At 44.2% G+C, this 14,300-nt stretch overlaps 1 protein-coding gene across 1 annotated transcript in view; it reads left to right on the top strand.

The window, feature by feature from the left end:
* The window catches only part of LOC309551274 (uncharacterized protein), a 107,947-nt gene that overhangs the window by 30,293 nt on the left and 63,354 nt on the right, over positions 1 to 14,300 (top strand). The gene's annotated exons all lie outside the window — the stretch shown is intronic.

The following is a 14,300-nucleotide window of genomic DNA, read 5'->3' as shown; positions in this document are numbered from 1 at the left end:
GTTCCATTTTTGCTCTTTCTCACTCTTTTGGGGTGTACCCTCATTTAAAATTTTTGAAAAGAAGCAGTGTTGGCTACCTCGTCCTCCTCCTCAGGGCCAGATTAATGTAGGGGCTATTGGAGCTGCAGCTCCAGGCCCCTACCTTTTATATAGGCCCCGGGTTGGCCATATTCACTGTTACCGCTCTTCTGTCACTTGTAAACACAGAAGTCTGGCTTCTATGCTCGCTTCCCCAGGCAGCACCCTCAGAACCTCCCCACACAGCGTGAAGGCCGGACAAGGAGGGACAGTTGGCGATGCATGGATGTGTTTATGGGCTTCAGAGACAGCATCCCATGTTGAATTAGGCATGCATGGCTGCACCCTTCCTCCTCTGGGTGCATGGCAAGGCACGGCCCTTAAGGCCCTTCAAAATCCTCAGCACCAAGCCCATGATGCTGTTAATCCGGCCCTGGTCCTCCTCCACCGCCGCTTCCACCTACACCGCCCATAGGTGTGCGCAGCCTATTGCATTAAGGTGTGCACCCCAAAGTTGAAATACACATGCATGTGTTTGCCAGCAGGGAGAGTAATGTATCGGGGCCATGTACCTGTAGGCAAGGAGAAATAGAGCAGAGCAGGTCCCAGGGAGATCTTTCCCATCTCCTCACTGGCAATGCTATGTGCCCTAGGTGATTAGGGTGTGCCCAGGCACACCCAGCACACCCTGTGCGCACGCCTATGTCACCGCCACATCCACCACCACCTCAACCTCCCTCCTACTCCATATGGGCCTCGTCCTTCAGAGATGAAGAAGAACATTGTTTTATTTTTCTGTTTTTTTTTTGTTGTTTTAAGTTATTTCCCTATCCACATTTGTTTGCAGAGCACTTGCCATGCTCTTAATTACGTTTTGCTGCCATTTGCAGCACTCTAGCCCTTTCCTTTGGTGTTTTAGAGCCATTTTAGTGCCTTAAAGTTCGGGTCCCCATTGACTTCAATGGGGTTCGGTGTCCGGGAAAAGTTCGGTAAAAGTCCGGGACACGGACCCGGACTTTTTTTTAAAGTTCGGCCGAACCCGTCGAACACGGACATCTAGGTGTTCGCTCAACCCTACTTACAGGCAGAAAAAAAACCCACCAAATCTGCATTTTTGAGAGGAGCTTTCAAACAGATAAGGTTCCAAAGCACCCAAACAAATGCACAAAAAAGTGTGAATTAGGGTCCTTTCACACGGGCGGTCCGTATGTCTGTATATCATCCCAGCTGTTTGCGGATGATATACGGACATAATGCATGTCAATGGGATTGCGGATGTCAGCGGATGACCATCCGCTGACATCCAATTTGCGTCCTTTCGGTTCTGTTCTGTTTTTTGGAACGGAACAGAACCCTATTTTTCTTCTGTTTAAAAAATGGAAAGGATGCAAAATCGGATGTCAGTGGTGTCATCCACTGACATCCGCAATCCCATAGACATACATTATGTCCATATATCATCCGCAAACGGATGGGATGATATGCGGACATACGGACCGGATGACACAAGTGTCATCCGTGTCCGTAAAAAAAAAGTGCCAGGGCGGATGAAAATATGGTCCGCTCCGTGTGAAAGGACCCTAAACGTGAAAAAGCACAAAGAAGCATTCTATTATCATCTATGGAACAAAAAATCCCTAATTGATTGCATTAATAAAAGATACATACTCTTTATAACAAAGTGCTCTTATCCTTTTGGCTTCTTAGCTGACCTCAACGCTTTACATGAAGTTTGATCTGGTATGTGCAGAATCCAGCGTTTGTTTACATCCTCTTCCTAAAGTTTTCTACCTGCTGTGACCATACAGTAGATCCCCACAGACTTCAGTATTACAGTGTCCCATGGCTAGATATGCCTGGGATGGCAGCTCCCTAAAAGATCAGCTTCTTTTACAGTCTGTCACTGTTTGGGTTTTTTTTAGGCCTGTTGTATATCAATGGCCAGCCTAGCAGACACCGATGGTAATGCATATTTGAAGGACTATAAGGTCAGCCTGATATATGATTTGTTCTGAAAGTTTTCTTCTTCCAAGAGCCATATAAGAAAGTGCTAAATAACAGACTGTCTTGATGATTCAGTGGTATCGTCAGCCAAGATTAAATTTTTCATGAAAAGCTCCCAGGTGCTAGGACATTTATGGAACAAACCACTAATGGTTTTATTGTAAATCAATACATAGAATTATACCATTCAGAGCATACATTAATAATGCATAGCTTGTCCCATTCATCAGTAGGGTGCCTTCAAGAAACAAATAATGTGCTTTTTTAAACATTTTCCAACCATTGTGCTGCTAAGTGATGCTGGGTCATGCTTTTACCTTGGACTTATATCACACTTCTGTATACAGTGATATGAGAAAAAATTAACCCCCTTATTTTTTAATAGAATCAACTCTTTTGGTGAGCTCTAATACATTGTATAAGAAATGGACCCCAATAGAAAGAAAATGACACCAATATTGTTTTTATACCTTTAGCGTCTTTACACAGCAAGGCAACTAGCACTTTCATAAGAAGTTCAACAACTGGCAATTAACAGGTGTATGTTAAAGTGTAAATATGCTTTCCCAAGTGACGACCACCCTTACTCACAAATTGCTACTCTTAACTAAATGGGCTGAATAACTGAACAAAAACATTACCCCTAACATGCGGAAACAAGCTTTTAGAATAACATATGCAGCCTCCCACTGCTTCAACCACTGGGAATCATACCATAAAAACCCTCCATAGATCGTATCTAATGCCTTATTACCTCTGGAACACATACCCAGGAAGCCCAGCTAACTTTTGGAGGAAATGGGGTAGCATAGGTACCATTGCCCACATCCTTTGGTTCTGCGAGTTCCTCAGCTCATTCTAGAGACAAATATTCATACTGATATCCTCCATCTCTGACATACCCACTACTCCGACTCCTACCCTAGCTCTGCTTTATGTAGGCATTGAGGAATTTCCTCCAAATTCAAGATCCATCATAAAAAAATTATTTCTCGCAGCTAAACAAAACATCACCAGGTTATGGAAAACTTCACAAACCCCATCCACATCCAGTACCATTACCCCCACCCCCTGCCTTATTTTTCTTCTCCCATCTAGAGTTGAATTCTTAGAGCAGTCTAGTTAAACTAAATTGTCTTATACTCTAGACCAGGGATCTTCAAACTATGGCCCTCCAGTTGTTCAGGAACTACAATACCCATCATGCCTTTGTCATGTCTGTGAAAGTCAGAGTTTTACAATGTCTCATGGGATGTGTAGTTTCGCAACAACTGGAGGGCCATAGTTTGAGGATCCCTGCTCTAGACAGAACCTCTGTTTTGTAACAAAATATTGTCTTACTTACTTGTATGTGTAAAATCTCAACAAAGACCTTTTGCCAAGTGTAAACATGGCAAAAATAAAAAATGGCACATGCCACAGTCTGTCACTAGAATCATCACGGTCATTTTTCTTTTTCTGAATCCCTCCTGTAACATTGTTTTTATTACCTTCCAGTAGATTCTATTTTTCCACTACCTGTAACAGGATTACAGGACTGTTTATTTTGCAATGAAATTACACAACAGCTTTGTCACCGTGTAGGACAGGGTAGTCCTAGATTGACATGTAGCTTGAAATTGGATTTTTCCCCTTTACTAAAAAACACAGCAGCTCACAGTTCAGCATGCTGACATTAAGAGCCGGTTCACACTGAGGCGATCCGACTTCGGGGGGCGACCTGTGAAGTCGCGTGCACCGCTGTGCACCGTGACTTTGGCGCGACTTGCAGGGACTTCACATAATGGAAGTCTATGCAAGTCGCTCCCAGGTCGCCCCAAAGTAGTACAGGACCCTTTTTCTAAGTCGGAGCGACTTGTGTCGCTCCTATTAGAACGGGTCCTGTACTACTCAATGGACTGCGACCGACCGCGACTTGTCAGGCTGACAAGTTGCCTGACAAATCGCGCTAGTCTGAATGGGCTCTTAATCACCTTCAATGTATTAGTTAAACAAACACACAGTATTTTGCTTTCACTTACAATTACTGTTTCTACTTCCTGGTTCAGTGAGGCCTTCTGCGATCTCCTCAGTAAGCTTTTTTGTAGCGATAGTGAAACACTGAGTCCAGATCTACAGCTCATCGCCAGCTAAGGGGGAGGGAGTGGAGTAGTAACTATCAGCTTGTGTTGTTGTGAATGACAGTGGCTGAAGAGAAGGGTCATCATTATAAGAAAAAAAAACACAAGCCCACAAGAACATAAACCAGCTACTACATTAGTGTCAGGACCCGGACTTGAACCTGGGACCTCCATGGTGTCTGGCAATGACTCTACTCGCTGAGCTACCTGGAATGCTGGACAGCTCCCTGGACAAATCCTTGAATGATCCTGCTGTGAATCTTTATTGCCTTGAACCTTGAACCCTTTGCTCCTCCCATGAACTTCCTGTTATAAGCCATGTCTTTGCACTTCCTGGTCGCCAGAATATTGTGCCTTCAACAGCCGATATCTCGCTTGTCTCTCCTGCTGCCGTCTGTATCCTTGCTACTATCCGTTATCGACACTTGGCTTGTTCCTCGACTACTCTTCTGTTTGATCCCAACCTGCAACTACTGGTTACCGACCTTTGGCTACTCCTTGACTACGCTTCTGCTTAATCCTTATCTGCTACTGGACTCTGACTTGCTCACCTCCTGGTGGGGCGATCTTGAGGACCGCGACCTGGTGCTAACACGCAGCAAAATCCATCTCCACCTTCAGGAGCGCTGGTGAAGACCGGTTAGTACTTAGACTCCGCACCTCAGGTGAGCCTGCGTCATCTGCCTGGGTGACCTGTTCCTATCCTGCTGGTTCCTGTGTGCCCTGCGACTGCTATAGCTACTGGTCTTCGAGCCTGACCCCGGATCGTGACAGAATATTCTGGCCCAAAACATGGAGGCCGCTATAGCAAGCATCGTGACTCCTCTTAGGCAACAAATTGCTGAGCTGCAAGAATTTGGTGTTACCTGCCAAGAAAAAGTTAATAAACTAGAAAGTCTATTGGAAAGACAACAGAAGGAGATTCATGCTCTGCAGAGACTACTACTGGACCGAGGTGATACTATCACACATATGCCTCAGCCTTTACCATCCAAGTTTAATGGAGACCGCCATCATTACAGAGGTTTCCTAAATCAGTGTCGTTTATATTTCCAAACACACCCTGCTGCATTTCCTTCTGAGAAGAGAAAGGTAACCTTGATTCTCGAACTTCTGACTGGAGAAGCTCTAGCTTGGGCCTCCCCATATATTGAGCAGGACAGTGCGATTTTAAATAATCTGCAGACCTTTTTGACCGCAATGGATCAGGTTTTTGATGATCCCAACCGCTGTGCTACTGCTGAAGCAAAGCTGCATAGTCTGAGGCAGGGAAGGCGCTCTGTCGCTGAGTACACAGCAGAATTCAGATGTTGGGTTGCAGATACTACTTGGAACCCTGCTGCGCAAAAGAGTCAGTTCCGCCGAGGGCTTTCTGAACAGGTAAAGGATGAGCTCGCTAGAGTTGATACTCCTGATGATCTTGATGCCTTCATCCAATTATGTATCAGAATTGATCAAAGACTTACAGAAAGGAGGAAGGAGAGGCTGGGAATGTTTGCAAGTAAGAGTGGCATGCGTTTCTCTGCTACTCCATTTGTTCAGCAGGATTTCAAAGTTGCTCCTAATTCTAACACTCCTGAGCCAATGCAGGTAGATGCAATTAAGAGATCCATTTCCTTTCAGGAGAAAGAAAGAAGACGTTCTGAGAACCTATGTCTTTACTGTGGAGATTCTGGTCATTATGCAATTAACTGCCCTAACAAGGTTAGAAGAACAATTGCATCGATTGATGTGATCACGCCTGAACAAATAAACTCCATTAGCCAGTCCATCTCCCCGTTGGTCCAGGAAGAAAATAAAGTAAATTCTTCACTACCTCATTTTGTCCTCCCTATTAAACTTATCTCTGAGGGCATTGAGATTCCTTGCTCTGCTATGCTGGACTCTGGTGCAGGGGGGAACTTCATGGACATAGACTTTGCCAAAAACAATATGATTCAGACAAGAAATAAATTAGCCCCAGTCGATATGGAGACAGTGGATGGTTCACCCTTAACTTCTGGACCTGTTACCCATGAAACAGTCCCTTTGGTTCTCCAATTTGAGGCTAACCATCGTGAGACCATCAGTTTTCAGCTGATTACGTCACCTAAATTTCCTGTGATCTTGGGCATCCCTTGGTTTTCCACCCATAATCCCTCAATCAATTGGGAAGCACGCGTTATAAATTTTACATCCCCCCATTGTGAGGAATACTGTAGAGAGCCTTGTCCAATTAGTTCTCCACAGATTAAGGAAACACAGTTGGATTTGGTTACAGCACAGTCATATCCTAAACTGCCTCCACAATACCATGAGTTTCAGGATGTCTGTGATAAAAAGAACGCCGACCAGTTACCTCCTCATCGCCCATATGATTGCCCCATTGAGCTACTCCCAGGTGCAGAAATACCTTTCGGCCGCCTATTCAATTTATCAGAACCTGAATTAAAGGTGCTCAGGGAGTGGCTTGATGAGAATTTAGAGAAGGGGTTTATTAGACACTCAACATCCCCTGCTGGAGCAGCCTTGTTCTTTGTTGAAAAGAAAGACTCTACCTTACGTCCATGCATTGATTACAGGCACATGAATAAAGTTACTATTAAAAACCGTTATCCTCTCCCGTTGATCTCTGAAATGTTGGAAAGACTTCGTTCTGCCAAGATTTTTACAAAGCTTGACTTGCGGGGGGCTTATAACCTTGTTCGTATCCGCCAAGGAGATGAATGGAAAACCGCCTTTAGAACCAGATACGGACACTTCGAGTCCTTGGTTATGCCTTTTGGTCTTTGTAATGCCCCTGCAACCTTTCAACACTTCATCAACGATGTTTTTCGAGATCTGTTGGACCAATTTCTAGTTGCTTATTTGGATGACATCCTCATTTTTTCCAATAACCTAGAGGAGCATCGCAAGCATGTTTGCACTGTCCTTGAAAGATTGAGGCAGAATCGACTTTATATCAAATTGGAAAAATGTGAGTTTGAACAAACCCAGATCCAGTTTCTGGGGTATATTATTTCACCAGATGGAGTAAGCATGGATCCTGAGAAGATTAGAGCAGTAGTAGATTGGCCTGTCCCTGAAAACGTTAAGGAAATTCAAAGATTCATCGGGTTTGCTAATTTCTACAGGAAATTCATAAGAAATTTCTCTAAGGTGATAGCTCCGATTACACAGCTGACAAAGAAAGGGGTGCCCTTTGTGTGGTCATCTAATGCTCAGGCTGCTTTTGATAAGTTAAAGACTCTGTTCACTTCTGCACCAGTATTGGTACATCCCAATCCTGAGCTACCTTTTGTAGTGGAAGTGGATGCTTCTGACTCTGCTGTAGGAGCTATCCTTTCTCAACGAAGCGGTGAAAAGATGCAGCTTCATCCTTGTGCTTACTTTTCTCGTTTAATGTCTTCAGCTGAGAGGAATTATGACATAGGGAATAAGGAGTTACTGGCAATTAAGGAAGCCTTTTCCGAATGGAGGCATTTGCTGGAAGGTACTAAGCATCCTGTGACCGTTCTCACTGATCACAGAAATTTAGAATTCATTTGTTTGGCCAAAAGATTGTCTTCTAGACAAGCACGTTGGTCGCTGTTCTTTTCTAGATTTAATTTTATTATCTCATATAGACCTGGGTCAAGGAATGGTAAGGCTGATGCCTTATCACGGATGTTATCGGGGCCTTCCCAGGAGAACCATGCTGAATGCACTATCCTGCCTCAAAAGAACTTCCTAGGTGTCACAAGTTCAAAGGCTTTCTTGAGTCTCCTCAAAGAAGGTTACGAGAATGACTCACTCCTCAATAATCCTCCTATGGACATCAGTCTTGAGTTCAAGAATGGCTTTTGGATTAAAACGCATCGCCTCTATGTACCTGAGTCTGCTCGGGTTGAAGTCCTCCGGTTGAGTCATGACTCAAAACTTGCTGGACATTTTGGAGTTTCTAAAACAGAGGAACTTTTATCACGCTCCTTTTGGTGGCCTGGGTACAAGAAAGATGTTAAAAGGTATGTAGCCTCGTGCCTGACCTGTGCACGCAATAAGACACCCCGAGCTTCTCCTTTGGGGTTGCTCCAACCACTCCCTATCCCATCAAGACCATGGGGGTCAATTTCTATGGACTTTGTGGTTGATTTACCCCCCTCAAAAGGAATGACCACTATCATGGTGGTCGTTGACCGCCTCACCAAGATGGCTCACTTTATACCAGTTAAGGGGGTACCCTCTTCGGAACAAACTGCAGAGTTGATGGTTCGAGAAGTCTTCAGACTACATGGAATTCCTGAAGACGTTGTGTCAGATCGAGGAGTACAGTTTACTTCAAAGTTTTGGAAAAGCTTTTGCTCAGCTTTAGGAGTAGCAATCAACCTGTCTTCTGCTTTTCATCCTCAGTCTAATGGTCAGACTGAGAGGACCAATCAAACTTTAGAACAGTACCTTCGATGTTTTGTTAGTTATCTTCAGGACGACTGGGTGGACTATCTTCCCACGGCAGAGTTTTCTTACAACAATTCTAGACATAGCTCAACCTCTCAAAGCCCGTTTTTCTTAAACAATGGTTATCATCCAGTTTTTATTCCTGATCTCCCTATCTCAACTCCAATTCCTGCTGTAGCCAACAGATTAACTATGTTGCAAGAGATTCAGGAGAAATTAATTGAGACTTTGAAGGAGGCTCAGGAATCTTACAAGAAGGCTGCTGATAGACATCGCCGATCACTTCCTACCTTTCAAGTGGGTGACAAGGTTTGGTTATCAACCAAAAATTTGAAGGTCCATGTTCCATCTGCAAAGTTGGGACAAAAGTTTGTGGGACCTTTCCAAATTTCTGCTCAGGTCAACCCAGTCACTTTCCATTTAAAACTTCCCGACAGTATGAGAATTCACCCGGTTTTTCACATATCACTGCTCAAGCCATTTAAGGAAAATCCCTTTCCTGGAAGAATTCTTCCGCCTCCTCCACCTGTTGAAGTACAGGGTGAAGAAGAATTTGTAGTGGAGAGAATTCTTGATTCCAGGATCTTTAGGAATAAATTACAATATCTGGTTCAATGGGAAGGATATGGACCAGAAGAAAATTCCTGGGAGCCAGAAGAAAATGTTCATGCCCCTAGATTAACAAGGGAGTTCCACCAGAGGTTTCCTCTTAAACCTGGTCCTAAGATGTCCAGCGGACGTCCTGGGAGGAGGGGAGTACTGTCAGGACCCGGACTTGAACCTGGGACCTCCATGGTGTCTGGCAATGACTCTACTCGCTGAGCTACCTGGAATGCTGGACAGCTCCCTGGACAAATCCTTGAATGATCCTGCTGTGAATCTTTATTGCCTTGAACCTTGAACCCTTTGCTCCTCCCATGAACTTCCTGTTATAAGCCATGTCTTTGCACTTCCTGGTCGCCAGAATATTGTGCCTTCAACAGCCGATATCTCGCTTGTCTCTCCTGCTGCCGTCTGTATCCTTGCTACTATCCGTTATCGACACTTGGCTTGTTCCTCGACTACTCTTCTGTTTGATCCCAACCTGCAACTACTGGTTACCGACCTTTGGCTACTCCTTGACTACGCTTCAGCTTAATCCTTATCTGCTACTGGACTCTGACTTGCTCACCTCCTGGTGGGGCGATCTTGAGGACCGCGACCTGGTGCTAACACGCAGCAAAATCCATCTCCACCTTCAGGAGCGCTGGTGAAGACCGGTTAGTACTTAGACTCCGCACCTCAGGTGAGCCTGCGTCATCTGCCTGGGTGACCTGTCAGTGTTCCTATCCTGCTGGTTCCTGTGTGCCCTGCGACTGCTATAGCTACTGGTCTTCGAGCCTGACCCCGGATCGTGACAATTAGTCTCCTTTAGACAAGTGTAGTGGCTGACTTTGTGCTCCTCCTCAGCTCTAGTCATTCACAACACAAGCTGACAGTTACTTCTCCACTCTCTGTATCCTGAATAGCTGGCAGTAGATGGTGGTTCTGGGCTCAGTTTTTCTTGTCAGCTGGCAGAGATCAGAGAAGGCACAGGGTTGTATGACAGAGCTGCAGATGGCTTGTTAAATTCTCCAGAGGGGCCCTGTGCATATAGCACGTGTCTATGTTAAAATCTGTGCTATTTCCTAAGCCGAATTGCCAGATAGCTAGCCCTTTTTACCACTCATTGCTAGTTGACAATGATGGACAAAGTAGACAGGCTTCTTACTGACAGCGCACAGAGGAGAGGGCAGGCCAGGCACACATTCCGGTCTCCTCTGCACACTGCAAACAGAACATCTGCAGTCCTCCTTGCCATGCAGCCTGTGACCCTCTGCTCCATCTGTAAAAATAAAAGGCTTAACCTGCGACCTCCCACAACTTTCTCCCCATTCTGCAGCCATGCTTCCTCTGCTAATTTTAAAACACTGAGCCTGCACTCCCCCATAGCTGTCAGATAGTTCAGAGGAGATTACTACAGTAGTAGTTGGCTTGTGTTAACCCTCCTCTTATGTTAGAATTCCGTTACTATCCATGATGTTTAGGGTCAGTTTTGACCCGTGTTTTAAATTAGCCATAAAATACCCTCTGAATAATTATTTATCATCAAATTTGTTTCTTACCTCTTGGTTACCTTGTTAGGCTTCTTTATCCTTGAAAAGATTGGTTTTAATATTTTTGGTGTGACCCCTAGACCTTTCTTTTGATAGCATACTGTAACGCTCCTGCGTTTTTATGTATAATGTGGATTTACAGCTGCAGAAATATTCCACTTCAGTAGTCATGTAGAGAAACGCTGAGACACCAATCCCAACTCCCAAGACTCATCATGTGTGGATAGTCTCAATTCAGCAAGTAAATACACACACTCAATAAGATGTTCCTAGAGTGACTTATATGTATAGTAATATAGTGATGATAGGCTGAAGAGACAGGTTGGGTAGAGATGGTAGATGACAGACACTTGAAAGGAATGTTCTTGAAAGTAAGATAGTAGCAGATGGGATGCAGATAGGTTTAGCAATCATGTATGGTAGCAGATGATAGAGTAGCAGGTGAACCTACAGGATAGACCAACCCAGTGCAAGAGCAGATGGTATTAGGCTCAAGAGCTAGCAATCTTAGTTAGTGCAGATGTAGTAATAGTCCTTAGTATGCAGAGCTAGATAGTGTAAGCTTTAGTATGAAGGTTATAGAGGTTTCCCCTGTGGGGTACTTATCACTAGTAGCAATGTAGTAGAGGAGAGGTTCGGCAAGAGCGGATGATCCGGTAACGGGATACAGGGATCAGCAGCGTGGTTCCGATAGCGAGGTATGCTTGCAAGCATGAGAGCTTCAAGGCAGATTATGCGGCGTTGAACGAACATGTGAGTGAGACCGCCGGAGGTTGAAATAGCCGCTCCAGCGGCGCTCAGTGATGACAGCATCGGTCTTAAAGGTGTATGCGCACCTTACCAAAAGAGAATGGTGGGGCGCATACACTTAGGAAAAGTGGAATTAGGGTACCAAAGGTACCAGAACATTACACATACCTCTCATTGTCAAATTTAAAAAATGGTAAAATAAAGTCAGCAACTCTGAAATGAATTTGTCCTATGTTTCTTCACTTTATTTAGAGAAGCAGACAAGCAGGAAAAGAGATAGGCCCCTCCCTAACTACAGCTCAAAGGGTTGAGAGGGGATTGGCTGTCAGTGTTACTAAGCAGAGAGAGTGTTTATGATTTCAGTTTTGGAACTTATTAGTGTCCTAAAATCCTATATTATAACTGGGTCAGAATTGACCCTAACACCATGAACGTCTTAATTTTGACCACAGTATTTTATAATTTAGTGAAAAGGATTATTTTTCTATTACATTGTTTAAATAGAGGTTCCTGACAAAGTAAAAATCTTGATGCAATAAACAAATTTATGTGATACTTATAGACATTCAAAACCTGAAAACGGGTCAGTTTTGACCCTAACACAAGAGGAGGGTTAAGTAAATGACAGTGGCTGGAAATCAGGGCCATTCAGTCACAAAAGCACACGCCAGCAGTTACTACATTTATCCAAGATAGACCAGGGTAGTAGGCTGGAGCAGAGCAGGAACTTTTTTCCATTTTCGGGCGTATGTACATGAAGTGCGGCCACATGTCCTGCTGCATGTTATAGTTCCAGCCGGCCGCCCACTGCTTATGCTATGCCCTCCCTGGCGGAGTGATTCTTTGTTCCTCTGCTCCACTCCCAGGTGCTGTGGAGGGAGAGGCTTATGTGAGGTGGCTGAGAGGGTGCAGATCGACAATCCCAGTGGCGGGTGGCGGTGCACAGGCAAGCAACATACTGTGACAGGCAGCATGCCTGATAGTACAGTCCCCAGACTCCCTACTGTGTGCTAATTGACATTATCATTTTAATGATGACAGCACAGCAGGTCCCCTATGGCTCTGTGTCAGTGTCACATGGCTGTTGGGTACTGACTTTGTTATGGCTGTACAAAGTTAGTCTGAAACACCTTGTACAGCCATAAAAAAAAGTCAGTACCCAACAGTCATGTGACTCAGCCAAAGAGCACCCCCTGTGCTGTGATCATTATAACAGGGATGATCATTAGCAGGAGATGCTAGTTTACACTTGTGTTGGGGGGGCAGTAAAGAGGTGGCTGAGCTGCATTTTTACTAGCACTCCACTCATGGATCCCCTGCTGAGCGGAGTGGTTCAGTATGAAAGAGCCCCTATAATGCAAAGGCAGTGGAAGATGTATGCCACAAACACTATGCTTTCTGTACAGCAAAATATTATCCCCACTGTCACCACCCACCATTTTGCCTGCTGAGCATAATCCTGTTCAACTCATATCAGGGTTTTTAAGTAGTTATACTAGGTGGTGAGGAGGTGATGCAACACCTCACTACCTGCCAAATGTTCTCTGCAGAGCAATCCATATGCAGATCACTCTTCAGAGAGCAATAGTGTGAACTAACCCATAAATACTGGGTGGGGGACAGCAGTAGACTGGGGGTGCTGATGTGTAGGTGGGGATTTGGGGATAGGGGCCCCATCAGGAAGACTGTACAGGACCCTGTGATTTCTAACAGCGGCCATGAGTACATACCATAGACCCTGAGTCAGTTTTAGTATATTATTTATGTTTTTCATGCCTTTAGTAAAGTGTATGGTCCCCAGAATTTCATATTCCGGATATGTCAATTGTACCATGTACCTTGTTCCCTTTGCATTCCTTCCTTTGTATGACTGGTAAGACTGCATTTTTTTTTTTTTTTTACAAATGTTGCAAGAATCGGGAGACTGAAGAGCGTATTAAAGACATTGAAAGAACTACAATGTTATACTCAGTGTAGTAGCTCATATTGACCAAAATTCCTTTTATCAGTTAAGTGCAGGTAACATAAATTACATATTAATGATTGCCATGGGTTACTGCACTTTATTCTTCATTACTAAAAAAAAAAGTCTGTTGGTTTAAACAATCTACATTAACTGGTCTAATAACAACTACTTATCTGTTGTTGTTTACATTATTGTGTAGCTTTTTAACACCAACTGCTGTATTCAACAAAATGTATTTGAAAGCTAATCTTGAAATGAAATGAATAAATGGTATGATAAAAAGAAATACAGACTGGGAAAATGGTGGTGCCCGCAAACATTAGTGGTTAGTGTAGGCATGACCCTTTACACTGGTAGTCAGTGGAAAGATTTCCCCGTATTGCGGCTAATGCATGTGGGGGATCAATTCACCCCTAGAACCCTCAGGAGTAACCCCAGAGTTCCATTACGCTCTGGCTGGGAAAGGCTGGTATTGGCAATACTGGTAGTCCCTTCTATTTCTTCTGCATGCACAGTATCCACAGTTCAGGTCCTCTTTGGGCCTCATGCACACGGAAAGTTTGAAGTGCAAAATATGGTCTTGTGCGCACTGGGTAGCCAGCTGCACCGAAATCCCGGTAATGCATTGGAGCAGACTTTAGATGTCCATATCTGCAATGGCTGCTGGCAGAATACTCGGAGGAGATATCTAATGAAAGATTTTATAGGTACATACTATGTGGGCGGGTATAGGAAAATCCAAATTACATGCTGCCAGTCACAAGAATCACAAGGATGCTTTTATTACATTTTACATATATTTTGGATGGGAGACTGTAGTACCTCTTTAATAACTACTTTTTACAAGCCAAACAATGTGGGTCTTCACTGCAGTGCAAAGTTTGAAATGAAAAA

Source organism: Pelophylax lessonae (assembly GCF_965119305.1).
Source record: "Pelophylax lessonae genome assembly, chromosome: 3".
NCBI lineage: Eukaryota > Metazoa > Chordata > Amphibia > Anura > Ranidae > Pelophylax > Pelophylax lessonae.
The sequence above is the reverse complement of the archived record's forward strand: the minus strand, read 5'-3'. Positions and strand labels throughout refer to the sequence as shown.